This window comes from Crinia signifera, chromosome 6 (assembly GCF_055691185.1).
Source record: "Crinia signifera chromosome 6, ASM5569118v1, whole genome shotgun sequence".
Taxonomy (NCBI): Eukaryota; Metazoa; Chordata; class Amphibia; order Anura; family Myobatrachidae; genus Crinia; species Crinia signifera.
The window spans coordinates 16,043,651-16,071,319 of NC_139222.1; the positions used below are offsets into that span (position 1 = coordinate 16,043,651).

At 54.0% G+C, this 27,669-nt stretch overlaps 2 protein-coding genes across 4 annotated transcripts in view; one reads left to right on the forward strand and one right to left on the reverse strand.

Moving 5' to 3' along the window:
- Window positions 1-27,669, reverse strand: part of LOC146009529 (uncharacterized) — a 208,487-nt gene that overhangs the window by 64,904 nt on the left and 115,914 nt on the right. The gene's annotated exons all lie outside the window — the stretch shown is intronic.
- Window positions 25,578-27,669, forward strand: part of LOC146010072 (uncharacterized) — a 50,235-nt gene continuing 48,143 nt past the window's right edge. For 2 of the 3 annotated variants that reach the window (XM_083150952.1, XM_083150950.1), the window contains exon 1: window positions 25,583-25,687. The gene's annotated coding sequence lies outside the window, so the exon portion shown is untranslated. Of the gene's footprint in view, window positions 25,688-27,669 lie in introns of all 3 variants that reach the window. The other variant, XM_083150951.1, reaches the window with a different exon arrangement.

Sequence of the window (27,669 nt, forward strand, 5' to 3'; positions counted from 1 at the left end):
AGGAGATTCTGTACCCTTAGAAGGAAAGGGTTATTTACGGTCAGGGCAGGTAAAGGTATGGACACTCTCCCAGGAAAGGTGGTGATGGCAGACACATTGAACACATATAAAATACGGTTGGACAAACATCTACTGGAACAGAACATCCAGGGGTACAAATAATCACTATTCAGCCATAGTTGGAACAGGCGGTAATACTAAAATGGGGATATCACATCTAGTCCATACCACCTAACAGGCCCTGTATAAGGATGAACTTGATGGATGCAATTCTGTTTTGTAACCTCTACTACTATGTTACTATGTAGTCCGACAGCACAACCCGGTGTTGTTGTTGTTATTGTACACCAATAAATAAACATGGCCCCCACTGCACAGGGGGACCGGGGACAGCCCCGGGCTTCAGCCCTGGACAGGTGAAGCCTGGGGAGAGCCCTTTATTCAGGTGGTCCCCACTCGCACAGGGACCTTGTCCATGGGGTGATGCTCTGACAAGGGAAACTTATATAAAGTGTCCCCCGCTGTGACATCATTCTACTAGCTGTTGGAGCCCGGTGCTGGTTACAAAATACAGGGGACTCCTACTCCATTTGTTCCCCATATTACTGGAACCAGGACCTTTACAAGAGCCCAGTGCTGGATTAAATGCGGCAGGACCCCCCTCACTTTGATGTTTTGAATTTGAAAACATCTGAATACGATGTTTTGGAAATGCGATATATTTGTCACGGCAAAACGTACAATTGTTACCGCAGATCACTCACTATTACATATGTGATTTGCAGTACACACGCACTTATGGCCATTTATTAACCAAAATAATGACACCCTATTACTTCTCGCCCATTGTCCTCATTACTCTGTACTGACAGAGGAGAATGTAGTAGAGGAAGACTGTAGATAAAGAACAAGAAGAATAGGAATCTACAACACTAAAAAAGTGATATAAGTGAGATTCCAAAGAAGAAAAAGCAGCACTCACAATTCACACACTGCAAACTCACACTCAAATAACAGACGGGAAAACCTATTCCGCAGCCGACTAGTATGGCAACCTAAACACCTAGAACATTTCCCAGAGGGCAACAGGGAGAATAGAGAATAACAAGCGTGGCTTGGATCTAAAATAATTTTAGTAGCCTTAACTTTACCCCTTTTTGCACTCACCTGTGCTGGTATCTGTAGGGATTTCCTCCTCCTTACGCTGCTGGTCACCCCTCACATCCGTCTCTTCTCCTCCCTCTGTAGCTTCTGCCTTAATATCAATCACATCCGTCTCTTCTCCCCCTGTATCTTCTAAATTATTATCAGTCACATTCGTCTCTTCTTCTCCCTCTGTATCTTCTGCCTTAATATCAATCACATCCGTCTCTTCTCCCTCTGTATCTTCTGCCTTAATATCAGTCACATCTGTCTCTTCTTCTCCCTCTGTATCTTCTGCCTTAATATCAGTCACATCCGTCTCGTCTTCTCCCTCTGTATCTTCTGCCTTACTATCAGTCACATATGTCTCGTCTCCTAGATTTTCGGACTTTAGATCAGCCAGATCTCCCTAAATAACCCAGAAAACAATAAAATATCAAAGTCTGATGAAATTAATTAAAATAGAACATTGGTAAATAATGTCCCATTCCCAGCAGTCACCTCTCCGGTCACATCCCCCGTTGTTACTGTATAATGTCCCATTCCCAGCAGTCACCTCTCCGGTCACATCCCCCGGTGTTACTGTATAATGTCCCATTCCCAGCAGTCACCTCTCCGGTTACATCTCCTGGTGTTACTGTATAATGTCCCATTCCCAGCAGTCACCTCTCCGGTCACAACCCCCAGTGTTACTGTATAACGTCCCATTCCCAGCAGTCACCTCTCCGGTCACATCCCCCGGTGTTACTGTAGAACGTCCCATTCCCAGCAGTCACCTCTCCGGTCACATCCCCCAGTGTTACTGTATAACGTCCCATTCCCAGCAGTCACGTCTCCGGTCACATCCCCCAGTGTTACTGTATAACGTCCCATTCCCAGCAGTCACCTTTCCGGTCACATCCCCCAGTGTTACTGTATAATGTCCCATTCCCAGCAGTCACCTCTCCGGTCACATCCCCGGTGTTACTGTATAATGGCCCATTCCCAGCAGCCACCTAACCCTTCACATCCTCCGGTGTCACTGTATAATGTCCCATTCCCAGCAATCACCTCTCCGGTCACATCCCCCGGTGTTACTGTATAATGCCCCATTCCCAGCAGCCACCTCTCCGGTCACATCCTCCGGTGTTACTGTATAATGTCCCATTCCCAGCAGTCACCTCTCCGCTCACATCCTCCGGTGTTACTGTATAATGTCCCAGTCCCAGCAGTCACCTCTCCGGTCACATCCCCCACTGTTACTGTATAATGTCCCATTCCCAGCAGTCACCTCTCTGGTCACATCACCCGGTGTTACTGTATACCGTCCGATTCCCAGCAGTCACCTCTCCCTTCACATCCCCCGGTGTTAATGTATAACGTCCCATTCCCAGCAGTCACCTCTCCGATCACATCCTCAGTGTTACTGCATAACGTCCCATTCCCAGCAGTCACCTCTCCGGTCATATCCCCTCAGTGTTACTGCATAACGTCCCATTCCCAGCAGCCACCTCTCCAGTCACAAACCCGGTGTTACTGTATAACGTCCCATTCCCAGCAGTCACCTCTCCGGTCACATCCCCCCCCGGTGTTACTTTATATCGTCCCATTCCCAGCAGTCACCTCTCTGATCACATCCCCCCGGTGTTACTGTATAACGTCCCATTCCCAGCAGTCACCTCTCCGGTCACATCCCCCCCGGTGTTACTTTAGATCGTCCCATTCCCAGCAGTCACCTCTCTGATCACATCCCCCCGGTGTTACTTTATAACGTCCCATTCCCAGCAGTCACCTCTCTGGTCACATTCCCCCGGTGTTACTGTATAACGTCCCATTCCAGGCAGTCACCTCTCCGGTCACATCCCCCGGTGTTGCTGTAGAATGTCCCATTCCCCGCCGTCACCTCTCTGGTCACATCCCCCGATGTTACTGTATAACGTCCAATTCCCAGCAGTCACCTCTCCTGTTATCTCCCCCCCCATGTTACTGCATAACGTCCTTTCCCAGCAGTCACCTCTCCGATCACATCCTCGGTGTTACTGCATAACGTCCCATTCCCAGCAGTCACCTCTTTGGTCAAATCCCCCGGTGTTACTGTATAACGTCCCATTTCCAGCAGTCACCTCTCCGGTCACATCCCCGGTGTTACTGTATAATGCCCCATTCCCAGCAGTCACCTCTCCGGTCATATCCTCTGGTGTTACTGTATAATGTGCCATTCGCAGCAGTCACCTCTCCGGTCACATCCCCCCCGGTGTTACTTTATATCGTCCCATTCCCAGCAGTCACCTCTCTGGTCACATTCCCCCGGTGTTACTGTATAACGTCCCATTCCAGGCAGTCACCTCTCCGGTCACATCCCCCGGTGTTGCTGTAGAATGTCCCATTCCCCGCCGTCACCTCTCTGGTCACATCCCCCGATGTTACTGTATAACGTCCAATTCCCAGCAGTCACCTCTCCTGTTATCTCCCCCCCCATGTTACTGCATAACGTCCTTTCCCAGCAGTCACCTCTCCGATCACATCCTCGGTGTTACTGCATAACGTCCCATTCCCAGCAGTCACCTCTTTGGTCAAATCCCCCGGTGTTACTGTATAACGTCCCATTTCCAGCAGTCACCTCTCCGGTCACATCCCCGGTGTTACTGTAAAATGCCCCATTCCCAGCAGTCACCTCTCTGGTCACATACCCCGGGATTACTGTATACCGTCAAATTCCCAGCAGTCACCTCTCCCTTCACATCCCCTGGTGTTACTGTATAACGTCCCACTCCCAGCAGTCACGTCTCCGATCACATCCTCGGTGTTACTGCATAACGTCCCATTCCCAGCAGTCACCTCTCCGGTCATATCCCCTCAATGTTACTGTATAATGTCCCATTCCCAGTAGCCACCTCTCCAGTCACAAACCCGGTGTTACTGTATAACGTCCCATTCCCAGGAGTCACCTTTCCGGTCACATCCCCCGGTGTTACTGTATAATGTCCCATTCCCAGCAGTCACCTCTCCGGTCACATCCCCCGGTGTTACTGTATAACGTCCCATTCCCAGCAGTCACCTCTCCGGTCACATTCCCCAGTGGTACTGTATAACATCCCATTCCCAGCAGTCACCTTTCCGGTCACATCCCCTGGTGTTGCTGTAGAACATCCCATTCCCAGCAGTCACCTCTCCGGTCACATTCCCTGGTGTTACTGTATAATGTCCCCATTCCCAGCAGCCACCTCCCCAGTGTTACTGTATAATGTTCCATTCCCAGCAATCACCTCTCCGGTCACATCCCCCCCCCGATGTTACTTTATAACGTCCCATTCCCAGCAGTCACCTCTCCGGTCACAACCCCCGTTGTTACTGTATAATGTCCCATTCCCAGCAGCCACCTCTCCGGTCACATCCCCCCCGGTGTTACTTTAGATCGTCCCATTACCAGCAGTCACCTCTCTGATCACATCCCCCCGGTGTTACTGTATAACGTCCCATTCCCAGCAGTCACCTCTCCGGTCACATCCCCCCGGTGTTGCTGTAGAATGTCCCATTCCCCGCCGTCACCTCTCTGGTCACATCCCCCGATGTTACTTTATATCGTCCCATTCCCAGCAGTCCCCTCTCTGGTCACATCCCCCCGGTGTTACTGTATAACGTCCCATTCCCAGCAGTCACCTCTCCCTTCACATCCCCCGGTGTTACTGTATAACGTCCCACTCCCAGCAGTCCCGTCTCCGATCACATCCTCGGTGTTACTGCATAACGTCCCATTCCCAGCAGTCACCTCTCCGGTCAGATCCCCTCAATGTTACTGTATAATGTCCCATTCCCAGTAGTCACCTCTCCAGTCACAAACCCGGTGTTACTGTATAACGTCCCATTCCCAGGAGTCACCTTTCCGGTCACATCCCCCGGTGTTACTGTATAATGTCCCATTCCCAGCAGTCACCTCTCCGGTCACATCCCCCGGTGTTACTGTATAATGTCCCACTCCCAGCAGTCACCTCTCCGGTCACATCCCCCGGTGTTACTGTATAACGTCCCATTCCCAGCAGTCACCTCTCCAGTCACATTCCCCAGTGGTACTGTATAACGTCCCATTCCCAGCAGTCACCTCTCCGGTCACATCCCCTGGTGTTGCTGTAGAACATCCCATTCCCAGCAGTCACCTCTCCGGTCACATCCCCCGGTGTTACTGTATAATGTCCCCATTCCCAGCAGCCACCTCTCTGGTCATATCCCCTGGTGTTACTGTATAATGTGCCATTCCCAGCAGTCACCTCTACGGTCACATCCCCCCCCGATGTTACTTTATAACGTCCCATTCCCAGCAGTCACCTCTCCGGTCACAACCCCCGGTGTTACTGTATAATGCCCCATTCCCAGCAGCCACCTCCCCAGTGTTACTGTATAATGTTCCATTCCCAGCAATCACCTCTCCGGTCACATCCCCCCCCCCCCGATGTTACTTTATAACGTCCCATTCCCAGCAGTCACCTCTCCGGTCACAACCCCCGGTGTTAATGTATAATGCCCCATTCCCAGCAGCCACCTCTCCGGTCATATCCTCTGGTGTTACTGTATAAAGTGCCATTCGCAGCAGTCACCTCTCCGGTCACATCCCCCCGGTGTTACTTTATATCGTCCCATTCCCAGCAGTCACCTCTCCGGTCACATCCCCCCGATGTTACTGTATAACATCCCATTCCCAGCAGTCACCTCTCCGGTCACATCCCCCCCGATGTTACTTTATAACGTCCCATTTCCAGCAGTCACCTCTCTGGTCACATTCCCCCGGTGTTACTGTATAACGTCCCATTCCAGGCAGTCACCTCTCCGGTCACATCCCCCGGTGTTGCTGTAGAATGTCCCATTCCCCGCCGTCACCTCTCTGGTCACATCCCCCGATGTTACTGTATAACGTCCAATTCCCAGCAGTCACCTCTCCTGTTATCTCCCCCCCCATGTTACTGCATAACGTCCATTCCCAGCAGTCACCTCTCCGATCACATCCTCGGTGTTACTGCATAACGTCCCATTCCCAGCAGTCACCTCTTTGGTCAAATCCCCCGGTGTTACTGTATAACGTCCCATTTCCAGCAGTCACCTCTCCGGTCACATCCCCGGTGTTACTGTATAATGCCCCATTCCCAGCAGTCACCTCTCTGGTCACATCCCCCGGTGTTACTGTATAACGTCCCACTCCCAGCAGTCACGTCTCCGATCACATCCTCGGTGTTACTGCATAACGTCCCATTCCCAGCAGTCACCTCTCCGGTCATATCCCCTCAATGTTACTGTATAATGTCCCATTCCCAGTAGCCACCTCTCCCTTCACATCCCCCGGTGTTACTGTATAACGTCCCATTCCCAGGAGTCACCTTTCCGGTCACATCCCCCGGTGTTACTGTATAATGTCCCATTCCCAGCAGTCACCTCTCCGGTCACATCCCCCGGTGTTACTGTATAACGTCCCATTCCCAGCAGTCACCTCTCCGGTCACATTCCCCAGTGGTACTGTATAACGTCCCATTCCCAGCAGTCACCTTTCCGGTCACATCCCCTGGTGTTGCTGTAGAACATCCCATTCCCAGCAGTCACCTCTCCGGTCACATCCCCCGGTGTTACTGTATAATGTCCCCATTCCCAGCAGCCACCTCTCTGGTCATATCCCCTGGTGTTACTGTATAACGTCCCATTCCCAGCAGTCACCTCTACGGTCACATCCCCCCGGTGTTACTTTATATCGTCCCATTCCCAGCAGTCCCCTCTCTGGTCACATCCCCCCGGTGTTACTGTATAACGTCCCATTCCCAGCAATCACCTCTCCGGTCACATCCCCCCCCGATGTTACTTTATAACGTCCCATTCCCAGCAGTCACCTCTCCGGTCACAACCCCCGGTGTTAATGTATAATGCCCCATTCCCAGCAGCCACCTCCCCAGTGTTACTGTATAATGTTCCATTCCCAGCAATCACCTCTCCGGTCACATCCCCCCCCGATGTTACTTTATAACGTCCCATTCCCAGCAGTCACCTCTCCGGTCACATCCCCCAGTGTTACTGTATAACGTCCCATTCCCAGCAGTCACCTCTCCGGTCACATCCCCCGGTGTTACTATATAACGTCCCCATTCCCAGCAGTCACCTCTCTGGTCACATCCTCCCGGTGTTACTGTATAACGTCCCATTCCCAGCAATCACCTCTCCGGTCACATCCCCCCCGATGTTACTTTATAACGTCCCATTCCCAGCAGTCACCTCTCTGGTCACATCCCCTGGTGTTACTGTATAAAGTCCCATTCCCAGCGGTCACATCCCCCGGTGTTACTGTATAACGTCCCATTCCCAGCAGTCACCTCTCCGGTCACATCCCCCGGTGTTACTTTATATCGTCCCATTCCCAGCAGTCACCTCTCTGGTCACATCCCCCCGGTGTTACTGTATAACGTCCCATTCCCAGCAGTCACCTCTCCGGTCACATCCCCCCCGATGTTACTTTATAACGTCCCATTCCCAGCAGTCACCTCTCTGGTTACATTCCCCCGGTGTTACTGTATAACGTCCCATTCCCAGCAGTCACCTCTCCGGTCACATCACTCGGTGTTGCTGTAGAACATCCCATTCCCCGCCGTCACCTCTCTGGTCACATCCCCTGGTGTTACTGTATAACGTCCAATTCCCAGCAGTCACCTCTCCTGTTATCTCCCCCCCCCATGTTACTGTATAACGTCCTTTCCCAGCAGTCACCTCTCCGATCACATCCTCGGTGTTACTGTATAATGTCCCATTCCCAGCAGTCACCTCTCCGGTCACATCCCCCGGTGTTACTGTATAATGTCACATTCCCAGCAGTCATCTCTCCAATCACATCCCCCGGTGTTACTGTATAATGTCCCATTCCCCGCCGTCACCTCTCTGGTCACATCCCCCGTGTTACTGTATTAATGTCCCATTCCCAGCAGTCACCTCTCCGATCACATCCTCGGTGTTACTGTATAATGTTCCATTCCCAGCAGCCACCTCTCCGGTCACATCCCCCGGTGTTACTGTATAATGTTCCATTCCCAGCAGCCACCTCTCCGGTCACATCCCCCGGTGTTACTGTATAATGTCCCATTCCCAGCAGTCACCTCTCCAGTCACATCCCGCGTTGTAACTGTATCATGCCCCATTCCCAGCAGTCACCTCTCCGGTCACAACCCCCGGTGTTACTGTATAATGCCCCATTCCCAGCAGCCACCTCCCCGGTGTTACTGTATAATGTCCCATTCACAGCAGTCACCTCTCCGGTCACAACCCCGGTGTTACTGTATTAATGTCCCATTCACAGCAGTCACCTCTCCGGTCACAACCCCGGTGTTACTGTATTAATGTCCCATTCCCAGCAGTCACCTCTCCGGTCACATCCCCCGGCGTTGCTGTATAACGTCCCATTCCCCGCCGTCACCTCTCCGGTCACATCCCCCCCCCATGTTACTGTATAACGTCCCATTCCCAGCAGTCACCTCTCTGGTCACATCCCCCGGTGTTACTGTATAACGTCCCATTCCCAGCAGTCACCTCTCCGGTCACATCGCCCAGTGTTACTGTATAACGTCCCATTCCCAGCAGTCACCTCTCCGGTCACATCCCCCGGTGTTACTGTATAATGTCCCATTCCCAGCAGACACCTCTCCGGTCACATCCCCCCGGTGTTACTGTATAACGTCCCATTCCCAGCTTTCACCTCTCTGGTCACATCCCCTGGTGTTACTGTATAACGCCCCATTCCCAGCAGTCACCTCTCCTGTTATCTCCCCCAGTGTTACTATATAAAGTCCCATTCCCAGCAGACACCTCTCCGGTCACATCGCCCAGTGTTACTGTATAACGTCCCATTCCCAGCAGTCACCTCTCCGGTCACATCCCCCGGTGTTACTGTATAATGTCCCATTCCCAGCAGACACCTCTCCGGTCACATCCCCCCGGTGTTACTGTATAACGTCCCATTCCCAGCTTTCACCTCTCTGGTCACATCCCCCCAATGTTACTGTATAACGTCCCATTCCCAGCAGTCACCTCTCCGGTCACATCCTCCCGGTGTTACTGTATAACGTCCCATTCCCAGCAGTCACCTCTCCGGTCGCATCCCCCAGTGTTACTGTATTAATGTCCCATTCCCAGCAGTCACCTCTCCTGTCACAACCCCCGGTGTTACTGTATAATGTTCCATTCCCAGCAGCCACCTCTCCGGTCACATCCCCCGGTGTTACTGTATAATGTCCCATTCCCAGCAGCCACCTCTCCGGTCACATCCCCCGGTGTTACTGTATAATGTCCCATTCCCAGCAGTCACCTCTCCGGTCACATCCCGCGTTGTAACTGTATCACGCCCCATTCCCAGCAGTCACCTCTCCGGTCACAACCCCCGGTGTTACTGTATAATGCCCCATTCCCAGCAGCCACCTCCCCGGTGTTACTGTATAATGTCCCATTCACAGCAGTCACCTCTCCGGTCACAACCCCGGTGTTACTGTATAATATCCCATTCCCAGCAGTCACCTCTCTGGTCACAACCCCGGTGTTACTGTATTAATGTCCCATTCCCAGCAGTCACCTCTCCGGTCACAACCCCTGGTGTTACTTTATAATGCCCCATTCCCCGCCGTCACCTCTCCGGTCACATCCCCCGGCGTTGCTGTATAACGTCCCATTCCCAGCAGTCACCTCTCTGGTCACATCCCCCCCCATGTTACTGTATAACGTCCCATTCCCAGCAGTCACCTCTCTGGTCACATCCCCCGGTGTTACTGTATAACGTCCCATTCCCAGCAGTCACCTCTCCGGTCACATCCCCCAGTGTTACTGTATAACGTCCCATTCCCAGCAGTCACCTCTCCGGTCACATCCCCCGGTGTTACTGTATAACGTCCAATTCCCAGCAGTCACCTCTCCGGTCACATCCCCCGGTGTTACTGTATAACGTCCCATTCCCAGCAGACACCTCTCCGGTCACATCCCCCCGGTGTTACTGTATAACGTCCCATTCCCCACCGTCACCTCTCCGGTCACATCCCCCCCCATGTTACTGTATAACGTCCCATTCCCAGCTTTCACCTCTCTGGTCACATCCCCTGGTGTTACTGTATAACGCCCCATTCCCAGCAGTCACCTCTACTGTTATCTCCCCCAGTGTTACTGTATAAAGTCCCATTCCCAGCGGTCACATCCCCCGGTGTTACTGTATAATGCCCCATTCCCAGCAGTCACCTCTCCGGTCACATCCCCCGGTGTTACTTTATATCGTCCCATTCCCAGCAGTCACCTCTCTGGTCACATCCCCCCGGTGTTACTGTATAACGTCCCATTCCCAGCAGTCACCTCTCCGGTCACATCCCCCCCGATGTTACTTTATAACGTCCCATTCCCAGCAGTCACCTCTCTGGTCACATTCCCCCGGTGTTACTGTATAACGTCCCATTCCCAGCAGTCACCTCTCCGGTCACATCACCCGGTGTTGCTGTAGAACATCCCATTCCCTGCCGTCACCTCTCTGGTCACATCCACTGGTGTTACTGTATAACGTCCAATTCCCAGCAGTCACCTCTCCTGTTATCTCCCCCCCCCATGTTACTGTATAACGTCCTTTCCCAGCAGTCACCTCTCCAATCACATCCTCAGTGTTACTGTATAATGTCCCATTCCCAGCAGTCACCTCTCCAGTCACATCCCCCCGGTGTTACTGTATAACGTCCCATTCCCAGCAGCCACCTCTCCTGTCACATCCCCCGGTGTTACTGTATAATGTCCCATTCCCAGCAGTCATCTCTCCAGTCACATCCCCCCGGTGTTACTGTATAATGTCCCATTCCCAGCAGTCACCTCTCCGGTCACATCCCCCGGTGTTACTGTATAACGTCCCATTCCCCGCCGTCACCTCTCCGGTCACATCCCCAGTGTTACTGTATAACATCCCATTCCCAACAGCCACCTCTCCGGTCACATCCCCAGTGTTACTGTATTAACGTCCCATTTCCAGCAGTCACCTCTCCGGTCACAACCCCCGGTGTTACTGTATAATGCCCCATTCCCAGCAATCACCTCTCCGGTCACATCCCCCGGTGTTGCTGTATAATGTCCCATTCCCAGCAGTCACCTCTCCGGTCACATCCCCCAGTGTTACTGTATAATGTCCCATTCCCAGCAGTCACCTCTCCGGTCACATCCCCCGGTGTTACTGTATAATGTCCCATTCCCAGCAGTCACCTCTCCGGTCACATCCCCCAGTGTTACTGTATAATGTCCCATTCCCAGCAGTCACCTCTGTGGTCACATCCCCCTGGTGTTACTGTATAACGTCCCATTCCCAGCAGTCACCTCCACCGTCACATCCTCCCCGTATTACTGTATAATGTCCCATTCCCAGCAGTTACCTCTCCGGTCACATCCCCCGGTGTTACTGTATAACGTCCCATTCCCAGCAGTCACCTCTCCGGTCACATCCCCCCCCCGTGTTACTGTATAACGCCCCATTCCTAGCAGTCACCTCTCCGGTCACATCCCCGGTGTTACTGTATAATGTCCCATTCCGAGCAGTCACCTTTCCGGTCACAACCCCGGTGTTACTGTATAATATCCCATTCCCAGCAGTCACCTCTCCGGTCACATCCCCCCGGTGTTACTGTATAACGTCCCATTCCCAGCAGTCACCTCTCCCTTCACATCCCCCGCTGTTACTGTATAACGTCCCACTCCCAGCAGTCACGTCTCCGATCACATCCTCGGTGTTACTGCATAACGTCCCATTCCCAGCAGTCACCTCTCCGGTCATATCCCCTCAATGTTACTGTATAATGTCCCATTCCCAGTAGTCACCTCTCCAGTCACAAACCCGGTGTTACTGTATAACGTCCCATTCCCAGGAATCACCTTTCCGGTCACATCCCCCGGTGTTACTGTATAATGTCCCACTCCCAGCAGTCACCTCTCCGGTCACATCCCCCGGTGTTACTGTATAACGTCCCATTCCCAGCAGTCACCTCTCCGGTCACATTCCCCAGTGGTACTGTATAACGTCCCATTGCCAGCAGTCACCTTTCCGGTCACATCCCCTGGTGTTGCTGTAGAACATCCCATTCCCAGCAGTCACCTCTCCGGTCACATCCCCCGGTGTTACTGTATAATGTCCCCATTCCCAGCAGCCACCTCTCTGGTCATATCCCCTGGTGTTACTGTATAATGTGCCATTCCCAGCAGTCACCTCTACGGTCACATCCCCCCCCGATGTTACTTTATAACGTCCCATTCCCAGCAGTCACCTCTCCGGTCACAACCCCCGGTGTTACTGTATAATGCCCCATTCCCAGCAGCCACCTCCCCAGTGTTACTGTATAATGTTCCATTCCCAGCAATCACCTCTCCGGTCACATCCCCCCCCCCCCGATGTTACTTTATAACGTCCCATTCCCAGCAGTCACCTCTCCGGTCACAACCCCCGGTGTTAATGTATAATGCCCCATTCCCAGCAGCCACCTCTCCGGTCATATCCTCTGGTGTTACTGTATAAAGTGCCATTCGCAGCAGTCACCTCTCCGGTCACATCCCCCCGGTGTTACTTTATATCGTCCCATTCCCAGCAGTCACCTCTCCGGTCACATCCCCCCGATGTTACTGTATAACGTCCCATTCCCAGCAGTCACCTCTCCGGTCACATCCCCCCCGATGTTACTTTATAACGTCCCATTCCCAGCAGTCACCTCTCTGGTCACATTCCCCCGGTGTTACTGTATAACGTCCCATTCCAGGCAGTCACCTCTCCGGTCACATCCCCCGGTGTTGCTGTAGAATGTCCCATTCCCCGCCGTCACCTCTCTGGTCACATCCCCCGATGTTACTGTATAACGTCCAATTCCCAGCAGTCACCTCTCCTGTTATCTCCCCCCCCATGTTACTGCATAACGTCCATTCCCAGCAGTCACCTCTCCGATCACATCCTCGGTGTTACTGCATAACGTCCCATTCCCAGCAGTCACCTCTTTGGTCAAATCCCCCGGTGTTACTGTATAACGTCCCATTTCCAGCAGTCACCTCTCCGGTCACATCCCCGGTGTTACTGTATAATGCCCCATTCCCAGCAGTCACCTCTCTGGTCACATCCCCCGGTGTTACTGTATAACGTCCCACTCCCAGCAGTCACGTCTCCGATCACATCCTCGGTGTTACTGCATAACGTCCCATTCCCAGCAGTCACCTCTCCGGTCATATCCCCTCAATGTTACTGTATAATGTCCCATTCCCAGTAGCCACCTCTCCCTTCACATCCCCCGGTGTTACTGTATAACGTCCCATTCCCAGGAGTCACCTTTCCGGTCACATCCCCCGGTGTTACTGTATAATGTCCCATTCCCAGCAGTCACCTCTCCGGTCACATCCCCCGGTGTTACTGTATAACGTCCCATTCCCAGCAGTCACCTCTCCGGTCACATTCCCCAGTGGTACTGTATAACGTCCCATTCCCAGCAGTCACCTTTCCGGTCACATCCCCTGGTGTTGCTGTAGAACATCCCATTCCCAGCAGTCACCTCTCCGGTCACATCCCCCGGTGTTACTGTATAATGTCCCCATTCCCAGCAGCCACCTCTCTGGTCATATCCCCTGGTGTTACTGTATATCGTCCCATTCCCAGCAGTCCCCTCTCTGGTCACATCCCCCCGATGTTACTTTATAACGTCCCATTCCCAGCAGTCACCTCTCCGGTCACAACCCCCGGTGTTACTGTATAATGCCCCATTCCCAGCAGCCACCTCCCCAGTGTTACTGTATAATGTTCCATTCCCAGCAATCACCTCTCCGGTCACATCCCCCCCCCCCCGATGTTACTTTATAACGTCCCATTCCCAGCAGTCACCTCTCCGGTCACAACCCCCGGTGTTAATGTATAATGCCCCATTCCCAGCAGCCACCTCTCCGGTCATATCCTCTGGTGTTACTGTATAAAGTGCCATTCGCAGCAGTCACCTCTCCGGTCACATCCCCCCGGTGTTACTTTATATCGTCCCATTCCCAGCAGTCACCTCTCCGGTCACATCCCCCCGATGTTACTGTATAACGTCCCATTCCCAGCAGTCACCTCTCCGGTCACATCCCCCCCGATGTTACTTTATAACGTCCCATTCCCAGCAGTCACCTCTCTGGTCACATTCCCCCGGTGTTACTGTATAACGTCCCATTCCAGGCAGTCACCTCTCCGGTCACATCCCCCGGTGTTGCTGTAGAATGTCCCATTCCCCGCCGTCACCTCTCTGGTCACATCCCCCGATGTTACTGTATAACGTCCAATTCCCAGCAGTCACCTCTCCTGTTATCTCCCCCCCCATGTTACTGCATAACGTCCATTCCCAGCAGTCACCTCTCCGATCACATCCTCGGTGTTACTGCATAACGTCCCATTCCCAGCAGTCACCTCTTTGGTCAAATCCCCCGGTGTTACTGTATAACGTCCCATTTCCAGCAGTCACCTCTCCGGTCACATCCCCGGTGTTACTGTATAATGCCCCATTCCCAGCAGTCACCTCTCTGGTCACATCCCCCGGTGTTACTGTATAACGTCCCACTCCCAGCAGTCACGTCTCCGATCACATCCTCGGTGTTACTGCATAACGTCCCATTCCCAGCAGTCACCTCTCCGGTCATATCCCCTCAATGTTACTGTATAATGTCCCATTCCCAGTAGCCACCTCTCCCTTCACATCCCCCGGTGTTACTGTATAACGTCCCATTCCCAGGAGTCACCTTTCAGGTCACATCCCCCGGTGTTACTGTATAATGTCCCATTCCCAGCAGTCACCTCTCCGGTCACATCCCCCGGTGTTACTGTATAACGTCCCATTCCCAGCAGTCACCTCTCCGGTCACATTCCCCAGTGGTACTGTATAACGTCCCATTCCCAGCAGTCACCTTTCCGGTCACATCCCCTGGTGTTGCTGTAGAACATCCCATTCCCAGCAGTCACCTCTCCGGTCACATCCCCCGGTGTTACTGTATAATGTCCCCATTCCCAGCAGCCACCTCTCTGGTCATATCCCCTGGTGTTACTGTATATCGTCCCATTCCCAGCAGTCCCCTCTCTGGTCACATCCCCCCGGTGTTACTGTATAACGTCCCATTCCCAGCAATCACCTCTCCGGTCACATCCCCCCCCGATGTTACTTTATAACGTCCCATTCCCAGAAGTCACCTCTCCGGTCACAACCCCCGGTGTTACTGTATAATGCCCCATTCCCAGCAGCCACCTCCCCAGTGTTACTGTACAATGTTCCATTCCCAGCAATCACCTCTCCGGTCACATCCCCCCCGATGTTACTTTATAACGTCCCATTCCCAGCAGTCACCTCTCCGGTCACAACCCCCGGTGTTACTGTATAATGCCCCATTCCCAGCAGCCACCTCCCCAGTGTTACTGTATAATGTTCCATTCCCAGCAATCACCTCTCCGGTCACATCCCCCCCCCGATGTTACTTTATAACGTCCCATTCCCAGCAGTCACCTCTCCGGTCACATCCCCCAGTGTTACTGTATAACGTCCCATTCCCAGCAGTCACCTCTCCGGTCACATCCCCCGGTGTTACTATATAACGTCCCCATTCCCAGCAGTCACCTCTCTGGTCACATCCTCCCGGTGTTACTGTATAACGTCCCATTCCCAGCAATCACCTCTCCGGTCACATCCCCCCCGATGTTACTTTATAACGTCCCATTCCCAGCAGTCACCTCTCTGGTCACATCCCCTGGTGTTACTGTATAAAGTCCCATTCCCAGCGGTCACATCCCCCGGTGTTACTGTATAACGTCCCATTCCCAGCAGTCACCTCTCCGGTCACATCCCCCGGTGTTACTTTATATCGTCCCATTCCCAGCAGTCACCTCTCTGGTCACATCCCCCCGGTGTTACTGTATAACGTCCCATTCCCAGCAGTCACCTCTCCGGTCACATCCCCCCCGATGTTACTTTATAACGTCCCATTCCCAGCAGTCACCTCTCTGGTTACATTCCCCCGGTGTTACTGTATAACGTCCCATTCCAGGCAGTCACCTCTCCGGTCACATCCCCCGGTGTTGCTGTAGAATGTCCCATTCCCCGCCGTCACCTCTCTGGTCACATCCCCCGATGTTACTGTATAACGTCCAATTCCCAGCAGTCACCTCCCCTGTTATCTCCCCCCCCCATGTTACTGCATAACGTCCATTCCCAGCAGTCACCTCTCCGATCACATCCTCGGTGTTACTGCATAACGTCCCATTCCCAGCAGTCACCTCTTTGGTCAAATCCCCCGGTGTTACTGTATAACGTCCCATTTCCAGCAGTCACCTCTCCGGTCACATCCCCGGTGTTACTGTATAATGCCCCATTCCCAGCAGTCACCTCTCTGGTCACATCCCCCGGTGTTACTGTATAACGTCCCACTCCCAGCAGTCACGTCTCCGATCACATCCTCGGTGTTACTGCATAACGTCCCATTCCCAGCAGTCACCTCTCCGGTCATATCCCCTCAATGTTACTGTATAATGTCCCATTCCCAGTAGCCACCTCTCCCTTCACATCCCCCGGTGTTACTGTATAACGTCCCATTCCCAGGAGTCACCTTTCCGGTCACATCCCCCGGTGTTACTGTATAATGTCCCATTCCCAGCAGTCACCTCTCCGGTCACATCCCCCGGTGTTACTGTATAACGTCCCATTCCCAGCAGTCACCTCTCCGGTCACATTCCCCAGTGGTACTGTATAACGTCCCATTCCCAGCAGTCACCTTTCCGGTCACATCCCCTGGTGTTGCTGTAGAACATCCCATTCCCAGCAGTCACCTCTCCGGTCACATCCCCCGGTGTTACTGTATAATGTCCCCATTCCCAGCAGCCACCTCTCTGGTCATATCCCCTGGTGTTACTGTATAACGTCCCATTCCCAGCAGTCACCTCTACGGTCACATCCCCCCTGGTGTTACTTTATATCGTCCCATTCCCAGCAGTCCCCTCTCTGGTCACATCCCCCCGGTGTTACTGTATAACGTCCCATTCCCAGCAATCACCTCTCCGGTCACATCCCCCCCCCGATGTTACTTTATAACGTCCCATTCCCAGCAGTCACCTCTCCGGTCACAACCCCCGGTGTTACTGTATAATGCCCCATTCCCAGCAGCCACCTCCCCAGTGTTACTGTACAATGTTCCATTCCCAGCAATCACCTCTCCGGTCACATCCCCCCCGATGTTACTTTATAACGTCCCATTCCCAGCAGTCACCTCTCCGGTCACAACCCCCGGTGTTACTGTATAATGCCCCATTCCCAGCAGCCACCTCCCCAGTGTTACTGTATAATGTTCCATTCCCAGCAATCACCTCTCCGGTCACATCCCCCCCCAATGTTACTTTATAACGTCCCATTCCCAGCAGTCACCTCTCCGGTCACATCCCCCAGTGTTACTGTATAACGTCCCATTCCCAGCAGTCACCTCTCCGGTCACATCCCCCGGTGTTACTATATAACGTCCCCATTCCCAGCAGTCACCTCTCTGGTCACATCCTCCCGGTGTTACTGTATAACGTCCCATTCCCAGCAATCACCTCTCCGGTCACATCCCCCCCGATGTTACTTTATAACGTCCCATTCCCAGCAGTCACCTCTCTGGTCACATCCCCTGGTGTTACTGTATAAAGTCCCATTCCCAGCGGTCACATCCCCCGGTGTTACTGTATAACGTCCCATTCCCAGCAGTCACCTCTCCGGTCACATCCCCCGGTGTTACTTTATATCGTCCCATTCCCAGCAGTCACCTCTCTGGTCACATCCCCCCGGTGTTACTGTATAACGTCCCATTCCCAGCAGTCACCTCTCCGGTCACATCCCCCCCGATGTTACTTTATAACGTCCCATTCCCAGCAGTCACCTCTCTGGTTACATTCCCCCGGTGTTACTGTATAACGTCCCATTCCAGGCAGTCACCTCTCCGGTCACATCCCCCGGTGTTGCTGTAGAATGTCCCATTCCCCGCCGTCACCTCTCTGGTCACATCCCCCGATGTTACTGTATAACGTCCAATTCCCAGCAGTCACCTCTCCTGTTATCTCCCCCCCCATGTTACTGCATAACGTCCATTCCCAGCAGTCACCTCTCCGATCACATCCTCGGTGTTACTGCATAACGTCCCATTCCCAGCAGTCACCTCTTTGGTCAAATCCCCCGGTGTTACTGTATAACGTCCCATTTCCAGCAGTCACCTCTCCGGTCACATCCCCGGTGTTGCTGTATAATGCCCCATTCCCAGCAGTCACCTCTCTGGTCACATCCCCCGGTGTTACTGTATAACGTCCCACTCCCAGCAGTCACGTCTCCGATCACATCCTCGGTGTTACTGCATAACGTCCCATTCCCAGCAGTCACCTCTCCGGTCATATCCCCTCAATGTTACTGTATAATGTCCCATTCCCAGTAGCCACCTCTCCCTTCACATCCCCCGGTGTTACTGTATAACGTCCCATTCCCAGGAGTCACCTTTCCGGTCACATCCCCCGGTGTTACTGTATAATGTCCCATTCCCAGCAGTCACCTCTCCGGTCACATCCCCCGGTGTTACTGTATAACGTCCCATTCCCAGCAGTCACCTCTCCGGTCACATTCCCCAGTGGTACTGTATAACGTCCCATTCCCAGCAGTCACCTTTCCGGTCACATCCCCTGGTGTTGCTGTAGAACATCCCATTCCCAGCAGTCACCTCTCCGGTCACATCCCCCGGTGTTACTGTATAATGTCCCCATTCCCAGCAGCCACCTCTCTGGTCATATCCCCTGGTGTTACTGTATAACGTCCCATTCCCAGCAGTCACCTCTACGGTCACATCCCCCCCGGTGTTACTTTATATCGTCCCATTCCCAGCAGTCCCCTCTCTGGTCACATCCCCCCGGTGTTACTGTATAACGTCCCATTCCCAGCAATCACCTCTCCGGTCACAACCCCCGGTGTTACTGTATAATGCCCCATTCCCAGCAGCCACCTCCCCAGTGTTACTGTACAATGTTCCATTCCCAGCAATCACCTCTCCGGTCACATCCCCCCCGATGTTACTTTATAACGTCCCATTCCCAGCAGTCACCTCTCCGGTCACAACCCCCGGTGTTACTGTATAATGCCCCATTCCCAGCAGCCACCTCCCCAGTGTTACTGTATAATGTTCCATTCCCAGCAATCACCTCTCCGGTCACATCCCCCCCCGATGTTACTTTATAACGTCCCATTCCCAGCAGTCACCTCTCCGGTCACATCCCCCAGTGTTACTGTATAACGTCCCATTCCCAGCAGTCACCTCTCCGGTCACATCCCCCGGTGTTACTATATAACGTCCCCATTCCCAGCAGTCACCTCTCTGGTCACATCCTCCCGGTGTTACTGTATAACGTCCCATTCCCAGCAATCACCTCTCCGGTCACATCCCCCCCGATGTTACTTTATAACGTCCCATTCCCAGCAGTCACCTCTCTGGTCACATCCCCTGGTGTTACTGTATAAAGTCCCATTCCCAGCGGTCACATCCCCCGGTGTTACTGTATAACGTCCCATTCCCAGCAGTCACCTCTCCGGTCACATCCCCCGGTGTTACTTTATATCGTCCCATTCCCAGCAGTCACCTCTCTGGTCACATCCCCCCGGTGTTACTGTATAACGTCCCATTCCCAGCAGTCACCTCTCCGGTCACATCCCCCCCGATGTTACTTTATAACGTCCCATTCCCAGCAGTCACCTCTCTGGTTACATTCCCCCGGTGTTACTGTATAACGTCCCATTCCCAGCAGTCACCTCTCCGGTCACATCACCCGGTGTTGCTGTAGAACATCCCATTCCCCGCCGTCACCTCTCTGGTCACATCCCCTGGTGTTACTGTATAACGTCCAATTCCCAGCAGTCACCTCTCCTGTTATCTCCCCCCCCATGTTACTGTATAACGTCCTTTCCCAGCAGTCACATCTCCGGTCACATCCCCCCAGTGTTACTGTATAATGTCCCATTCCCAGCATTCACCTCTCCTGTTACATCCCCTGTGTTACTGTATAATGTCCCATTCCCAGCAGTCACCTCTCCGGTCACATTCCCCGGTGTTACTGTATAATGCCCCATTCCCAGCATTCACCTCTCCGGTCACATCCCCGGTGTCACTGTATAACGTCCCATTCCCAGCAGTCACCTCTCCCGTCACATCCTCCCCGTATTACTGTATAATGTCCCATTCCCAGCAGTTACCTCTCCGGTCACATCCCCCGGTGTTACTGTATAACGTCCCATTCCCAGCAGTCACCTCTCCTGTTATGTCCCCCAGTGTTACTGTATAACGTCCCATTCCCAGCAGTCACCTCTCCGGTCACATCCCCCCCCCCCCCCGTGTTACTGTATAACGCCCCATTCCCAGCAGTCACCTCTCAGGTCACATCCCCCGGTGTTACTGTATAATATCCCATTCCCAGCAGTCACCTCTCCGGTCACATCCCCCGGTGTTACTGTATAACGTTCCATTCCCAGCAGTCACCTCTCCGGTCACATCCCCCGGTGTTACTGTATAACGTTCCATTCCCAGCAGTCACCTCTCCGGTCACATCCCCCAGTGTTACTGTATAATGCCCAATTCCCAGCAGTCACCTCTCCGGTCACATCCCAGGTGTTACTGTATAATGCCCCATTCCCAGCAGTCACCTCTCCGGTCACATCCCCCAGTGTTACTGTATAACGTTCCATTCCCAGCAGTCACCTCTCCGGTCACATCCCCCGGTGTTACTGTATAATGTCCCATTCCCAGCAGTCACCTCTCCGGTCACATCCCCGGTGTTACTGTATAACGTCCCATTCCCAGCAGTCACCTCTCCGGTCACATCCCCCGGTGTTACTGTATAACATCCCATTCCCAGCAGTCACCTCTCCTGTTATCTCCCCCAGTGTTACTGTATAACGTTCCATTCCCAGCAGCCACCTCTCCGGTCACATCCCCCCCGTGTTACTGTATAACGTCCCATTCCCAGCAGTCACCTCTCCAGTCAGCAGCTGGATGATCTTGTTGGTGAGTTCCAGGATCCTCTGGTCAGTGTTTCTCTCATGTATCGGTGAGTGAGAGGGAGTCAGTGGGGTGTGGTTCTGGGTCCTGCTTTGTCCTCCTGACACACTGGAGCATACATTGGGTGTCACAGGATCTTTCTTCTTCACTACTGTGTAATCCTGTGTTGCAGGAGACACAAAAAAACCCCAAAGTTTTATTACCATTAAAATTTGTTCTAGAATGTTCTGCATCAATCTCCGAACTCATCCGTGTTTCATTACATTCCGGAAATCCCTCACCTCCCCAGTCAGCAGGTAGATGATCTCCAGGGTGAGATTTAATATCCTCTCAGTCATGTGACTCCTGTCCTGGTCCATCCCCAGAGAAGCAAGGACGTGTCTCATCCTCATGTGACTTCTAATAAAGACTATGGTGCTTTAACACTTCACTGTCCAGGAATAAATACAATAGTTATAAACAGCAGGACATGCTCATCTCTCTGTTTCATACCTAAGTAAGTTACATGTACTGTGATGGCCGCTATTAGCCTGGCGCTCACAGGAGCAGTATGAAGCAGGGACATGTTATACTGAATATATGACATGGGGATGAGGGGCAATTATAAAGCGGGCAGTAAGTTATTATGCGGATAGCCGGTGGGCATTATGAGGGGGGTTTGGGCGATGTGATGTGGTACTGACGCCATGGTAGCGCATATGAGGGTATACAGTGCTTATTATTAGGCTGAGGTGTGCCTGAAGGGTCACCATGGTGAGAGTCAGGGAGATATGAGGGGGGAATGATGATGTGGGAGATGTGCAGCCATTGTGTCGGAGTCCCTAGGCCATGAGGTGGGGGGATGGGGGGGTCACAGCCACATGGTGCTGGCGTTACACCTTCATAATTCATGTGTTGCCATGTAATATCTATACACACACATACCCCCAACCAGTCACAGCTTCCTCTCACCCGCAAGATAATATGCACTCCCGATTTAAGGTATGTGTGCTTCTACCCGACCGGGGTCTGCGTTCCACTCCTCTTCCGGGAAATGCGTTCCACCCGGCTTCCCGCTTGATGGGGGTTAATACCAGTTTCCGCCGTGCGGCTTGCTGAGCAGCAGGAAGAGGACTCGGTCTCGGAGGCAGCAGCCGGTGATCGGTATTATACCTGTACTACTATTACTACTGTTATTGTGATACACTTTAGACTCTCACCCCTGTGCCCCCTGTTCCATACCCACCCCTGTGCCCCCTGTTCCATACCCTTCCTGCTGCCCAGTCATCTCCCCATCAACTGCCGATGGTGTCATCTGTGTTTTGCATCGATGGTGATTCATCGATGCCCGTCACACACCGTACAGTGAGCTGCTGGGATACAGTGTTTGGGGCTCAGTCAGTACCATTCCCCCTGTGCCGGGTGACAAATAAAAACATTGCAGCCTCCTCTGCCAGATCAGATCTCCACCACTGATAGCAAACCCACCGATGATGGCCTGACATTGATTGTAAATGGGTGTCACTAGCACCCTGCTCTGGAGCTGTGCACTAATGGGAATTGGAAGTTATTTTATTTGGGGTATGGGTAAAAACCGGACCAGGACAAAACCGCCGGACCAGACATCAAACTCTGCATTTTGGAGCTTGTAGCGTCCGGTCCGGGGGGTGTCCTGTCCGGGGATGTCCTGTCCTGGGGGGCTGCCTGTGACACCTGTCACCAGGTAGAGGAGGAGGGGTAGAATAAAGCGTCCCTGTATGGTCCGGGCATGTAGCAAAGAACGGACAGTCTGGACCACATGGGGAGGCTGTAATCTCCCCTTCCACATGTCCCTGATGATAGCTATCACAGGGACCCCCCTGGACAAGACACCCCCCGGACCGGACCCTATAAGCTCTGGACTGCAGATTTTGATGTCCTGTCCGGCGGTCCGGAGTCTAGTCCGGTCCGGTTTTTACATAGTCCCTTTTATTTGGTTTCTTTTTTGTTTGGTACATAATGAATAATGTGGAACCCCCTCTGGAAATGGTTTGATCCAGCGTGTGCGGGAAGACCAGCGCTCTCTGCAGCCCCAACATGATGGGAAATGATACAGTAATGGGCCCTACACACAAGGCGATATTCAGCTATTTTCTGATCGATTTTACATAACTTAAAGAAATCGCTCAGAAAATGGCAGAATATCGATGTGTGTGATGCAAAAGCGCGGCCCCGGATCTGGCTGTGATAGATTAAGTGATACCGCTAGCAGAGGGAGTAACGCCATAGCCAGGGGATACGCTAGACAGGGTGTCAGGAATGTGCCCCGGCTGTGGCGTTACACCCTCTGCCAGTGGTTGATATCGTTATCACAGTGAAGGCGACTGCGGTGTCATGTAATCATGCATTTTACTGAGTATCGGCGGCTTTTTCAGTGCACATATTTAAGGAAAAAATAAATGCCAGCTGCTGATATCTATGTGTATTCTATCCAATGCATATATCCGCCCGTAAGCCAAATAGCTCACATCTAAGCACGGGAACCGCCCGGATACAAACACTTTGCCAAGCGCTACCTTGGCACAAGGAATCAGTCTAAAACAGGGATCTTTCCATATGCTCACCTAGGGGCCTAATTCAGAGCTGGCTGCTAAGTTTCAGAGCCCTTATATAAGATATACGCCGCCCCGCCAGAGTGAGATTCCGCCCTGGCAAGCCTGCGAGTCATCAAATGGTTTTTCCCGTGTGTGCAGTCTGTGCGGAGCCCAGGACTTACTCAGTGGCTGATCAGGGGCGGAGCTGACGTCACATGACTTCCCCCTGACACGGCTGGGCACGCCTGTGTATTCCCGGACACTCCCAGAGAGCGCCTGGTTACCGCCCCCAAATGCCGGATCGTAGCAGGATTGTATCCAGGCTTCAGCACAGATGGTTTAATCAGAATCCCTCAGATACTAATTAAGTCACCTGTGCTCAAGCATGGATATCTACAAAACCTGCACTGTTGGTGTGCCTTGAGGACCGTGGTTGGGAATGCCTGGTGTAGATGGTACCAAAAGACCCCGTGGGCGGCTTTAATGGAAGATGCAGAACCTCCTGCAGTTCTGTGACCCAATAGATGATGGCGGTACCTCGGGGTTGGTGAAGGTCCTTGGAATGTTAATGTTAGTTAGAGGCTGTCTCCGTTTTAGGCTGCAGGGAGGGGTGGGGTAGGATTAGTCACTAGTGGGGGGACCAAGGCTGCAGGGAGGGGATATGGTCCACAGTGATTAGGTCGACAACGGGAAAATGGTTAACATGGAATTGGTTGACACATGAAAAGATGCCTGACATATCCTCATAACAGTACCCCGTCCCCCGCATGGCTCGCTACGCTCGGCACACCATTATAACCACTTGGGCAGTGGCGAAGTCAGGTTAAAAAAAAACATTCATGCCGACTTTGGTTCCCCACCACATATCTGGTGGCCATGTTTGACTTTCCGGCCCTTTAGGAAGGAGGCGATAGCGCTCACAAGAGAAATCCTAGGCCCAGAAATTCCTGATGGTCCAGAATTGTTATTAGCGCGGCAAAAGCAGTCATACCGCTCCACTGGGATTCCACCTTCCCACCGCCCCTTTCCCAATGGTCCCAGAGGATAGAAGTGTATAGAACAATGGACGGCATTATAATGTCTGCGTCTGACACATTCCCCTGGCTAGAATTCTGGGAACCGGATACATACAAAAATATCGCTACCAGGCATCGACCCCCATCCTGAGCAATCCCGTATACAATAGGAAACCGCACAGCGCTCTCCCGATGTCCGGAAGATGGTTCTCACACCCGACTTGTTCTTCCCCTTAACTTTCCTTTCTCTCTATTACTTACAATACGCTGCTGATATAATTCTTTCATATGTTTGTTATATATGTATACATCAAGTTACAATACAAATGTTTCTATACACTGCTGCCTGATACGTCACACATCAGATCTATACCAAATTACAGGTTGTTTCTTATATGTGACGGATGTAAATGTATAAGGCTGCAAAATGTTCATATCACACAATGTAACACTGTATAGCAGCCATTGGGATGTGTATATGATGCACCGCGGCCGGGAACAGATACAACCTAGGCTGCATTACATAACCCCCCAATAATCAGGGCCCAATACGGGGGTTACCCTGCTGCACACCCGGTTACCCGGAATACAACACCCTACTTACGTCCGGACCGAAGGAATGAAGACCGGCGCCGCTGGTCCCGGAGAGAAGCTGAGGCGCGCTGCGAGCGGGAAGCCAGGTGGAACGCAGGGAGACCGGAAGTAGACCGGATACAGGAAGTCAGTTGGAACGCACATGCCGGAAGTCGGGAGTAGCTTCCTCTCCCGGGGCGAGAGAGGAGGGTAGCAGCTAGATTCCCTTCGTGGAAAGGAGGTTTGATGACGTCACGGCCATGTGACTGCTGTCGTCATCAGGGGGAGGAGTCAGCACGCAGCACAGTTTTCCCGCTGCAGGAAACAGGCAGCACGTTCGAGTCGTGAGTCCCACAGCGGCGTCAGGTACAGTTTCCCGCGGGTTTATTACACGTTTACACTCTTCTCCCCCCATCTATGCCCCTGGTGTGTTAGATGGGTGGAGGGGGAGAGAGTGCACTGCTGCGTGGTTTGGAAGGGAAGGGGGGACTGTGTCCCCCGTCTGACGTCCCCTGTGTGCCGCCGGGGGATTTAGGAGTCCCCCTGCATGCTGTCCCAATGCTTGTCAGCCCCCCGCCCGCTGTCTTCCCTGCGTGTATGCTGACCGGTCCCTGTTCCAGAGCTGCCGCATAAGTAATGAGCGGGGGACCCAGCTCGCAGTACTCATGCGGCTGTCAGTGCCGCTATCCCGGCAGCTCTGGAACAGGGACCGGTGAGCATACACGCAGGTATGCAGGGAGGACAGCGGGCGGGGGACTGGCTGCTTCTCCGGGCTTCTTGCAGGGACACCCTCCCGCTCCCCCCTCAGACAGCCTGACCCGGCGGCTGTGTCCCCGTCACTCCCTACTTCAGACTGGGTCTCGGGGTGCACACATCCCCTGTACCTGCAGCCGCTGCCTGCTCTCCGCCAGCTGCCATGTATTGATCCGTGCCGCCCTCCATGCAGCCCCCCTGCCGCCCTCCATGCAGCCCCCCTGCCGCCCTCCATGCAGCCCCCCTGCCGCCCTCCATGCAGCCCCCCTGCCGCCCGCCTGCTGCCCCCGCCTGCTGCCCCCGCCTGCTGCCCCCTCCTGCTGCACCCTCCACCTGCTGCCCCCACCTGCTGCCCCCACCTGCACCCTCCTGCTGCCCCCACCTGCACCCTCCTGCTGCCCCCACCTGCACCCTCCTGCTGCCCCCACCTGCACCCCCCTGCTGCCCTCTTGCACCCCCTGCTGCCCACCTGCACCCTTCTGCTGCCCACATGCACCCTCCGTCACCCCCTGCTGCCTTTATGCACCCCCTGCTTCCCTCCATGCTGCCCCCCCTGCCACCCTCCATGCTGCCCCCCCTGCCGCCCTCCATGCTGCCCTCCATGCCGCCCCCACCTGCACCCTCCTGCATCCCCCACCTGCACCCTCCTGCATCAGCCGCCTGCTGCCCCCACCGGCACCCGCCTGCTGCCCTCCGTCACCCCCCTGCTGCTTTTATGCACCCCCTGCCGCCCTCCAGGCCGCCCCCCTGCCACCTCCATGCCGCCCCTCTGCTGCCTCCACCTGCACCCGCCTGCTGCTCCCACCTACACCCTCCTGCAGCCCCCACCGGCACCCCCTGCACCCGCCTGCTGCCCCCACCGGCACCCGCCTGCTGCCCCCACCGGCACCCGCCTGCTGCCCCCACCGGCACCCGCCTGCTGCCCCCACCGGCACCCTCTTGCACCCTTCTGCTGCCCACCTGCACCCTCTTGCTGCCCACCTGCACCCTCCGTCACCCCCCTGCTGCCTTTATGCACCCCCTGCTTCCCTCCATGGAGCCCGCCACCTGCACCCGCCAGCTGCCCCCACCTGCACCCGCCAGCTGCCCCCGCCTGCTGCACCCGCCTGCTGCCCCCTCCTGCTGCACCCGCCTGCTGCCCCCTCCTGCAGCCCCCACCGGCACCCTCCTGCAGCCCCCACCGGCACCCTCCTGCAGCCCCCACCGGCACCCTCCTGCTGCCCCCCTGCCACCTCCATGCAGCCGCCCTCCATGGAGCCCCCCTGCTGCCCCCACCTGCACCTTCCTGCTGCCCCCACCTGCACCCCCCTGCTGCACCCCCCTGCTGCCCCCACCTGCACCCTCCTGCTGCCCCCACCTGCACCCTCCTGCTGCCCCCACCTGCACCCTCCTGCTGCCCCCACCTGCACCCTCCTGCTGCCCCCACCTGCACCCTCCTGCTGCCCCCACCTGCACCCTCCTGCTGCACCCTCCTGCTGCACCCTCCTGCTGCCCCCACCTGCACCCTCCTGCTGCCCCCTCCTGCTGCCCTCCATGCACCCTCCCGCATATTCCTGCAGCTGATTAGCACTATTGGCTGCCTAGCGGCCTTGCGA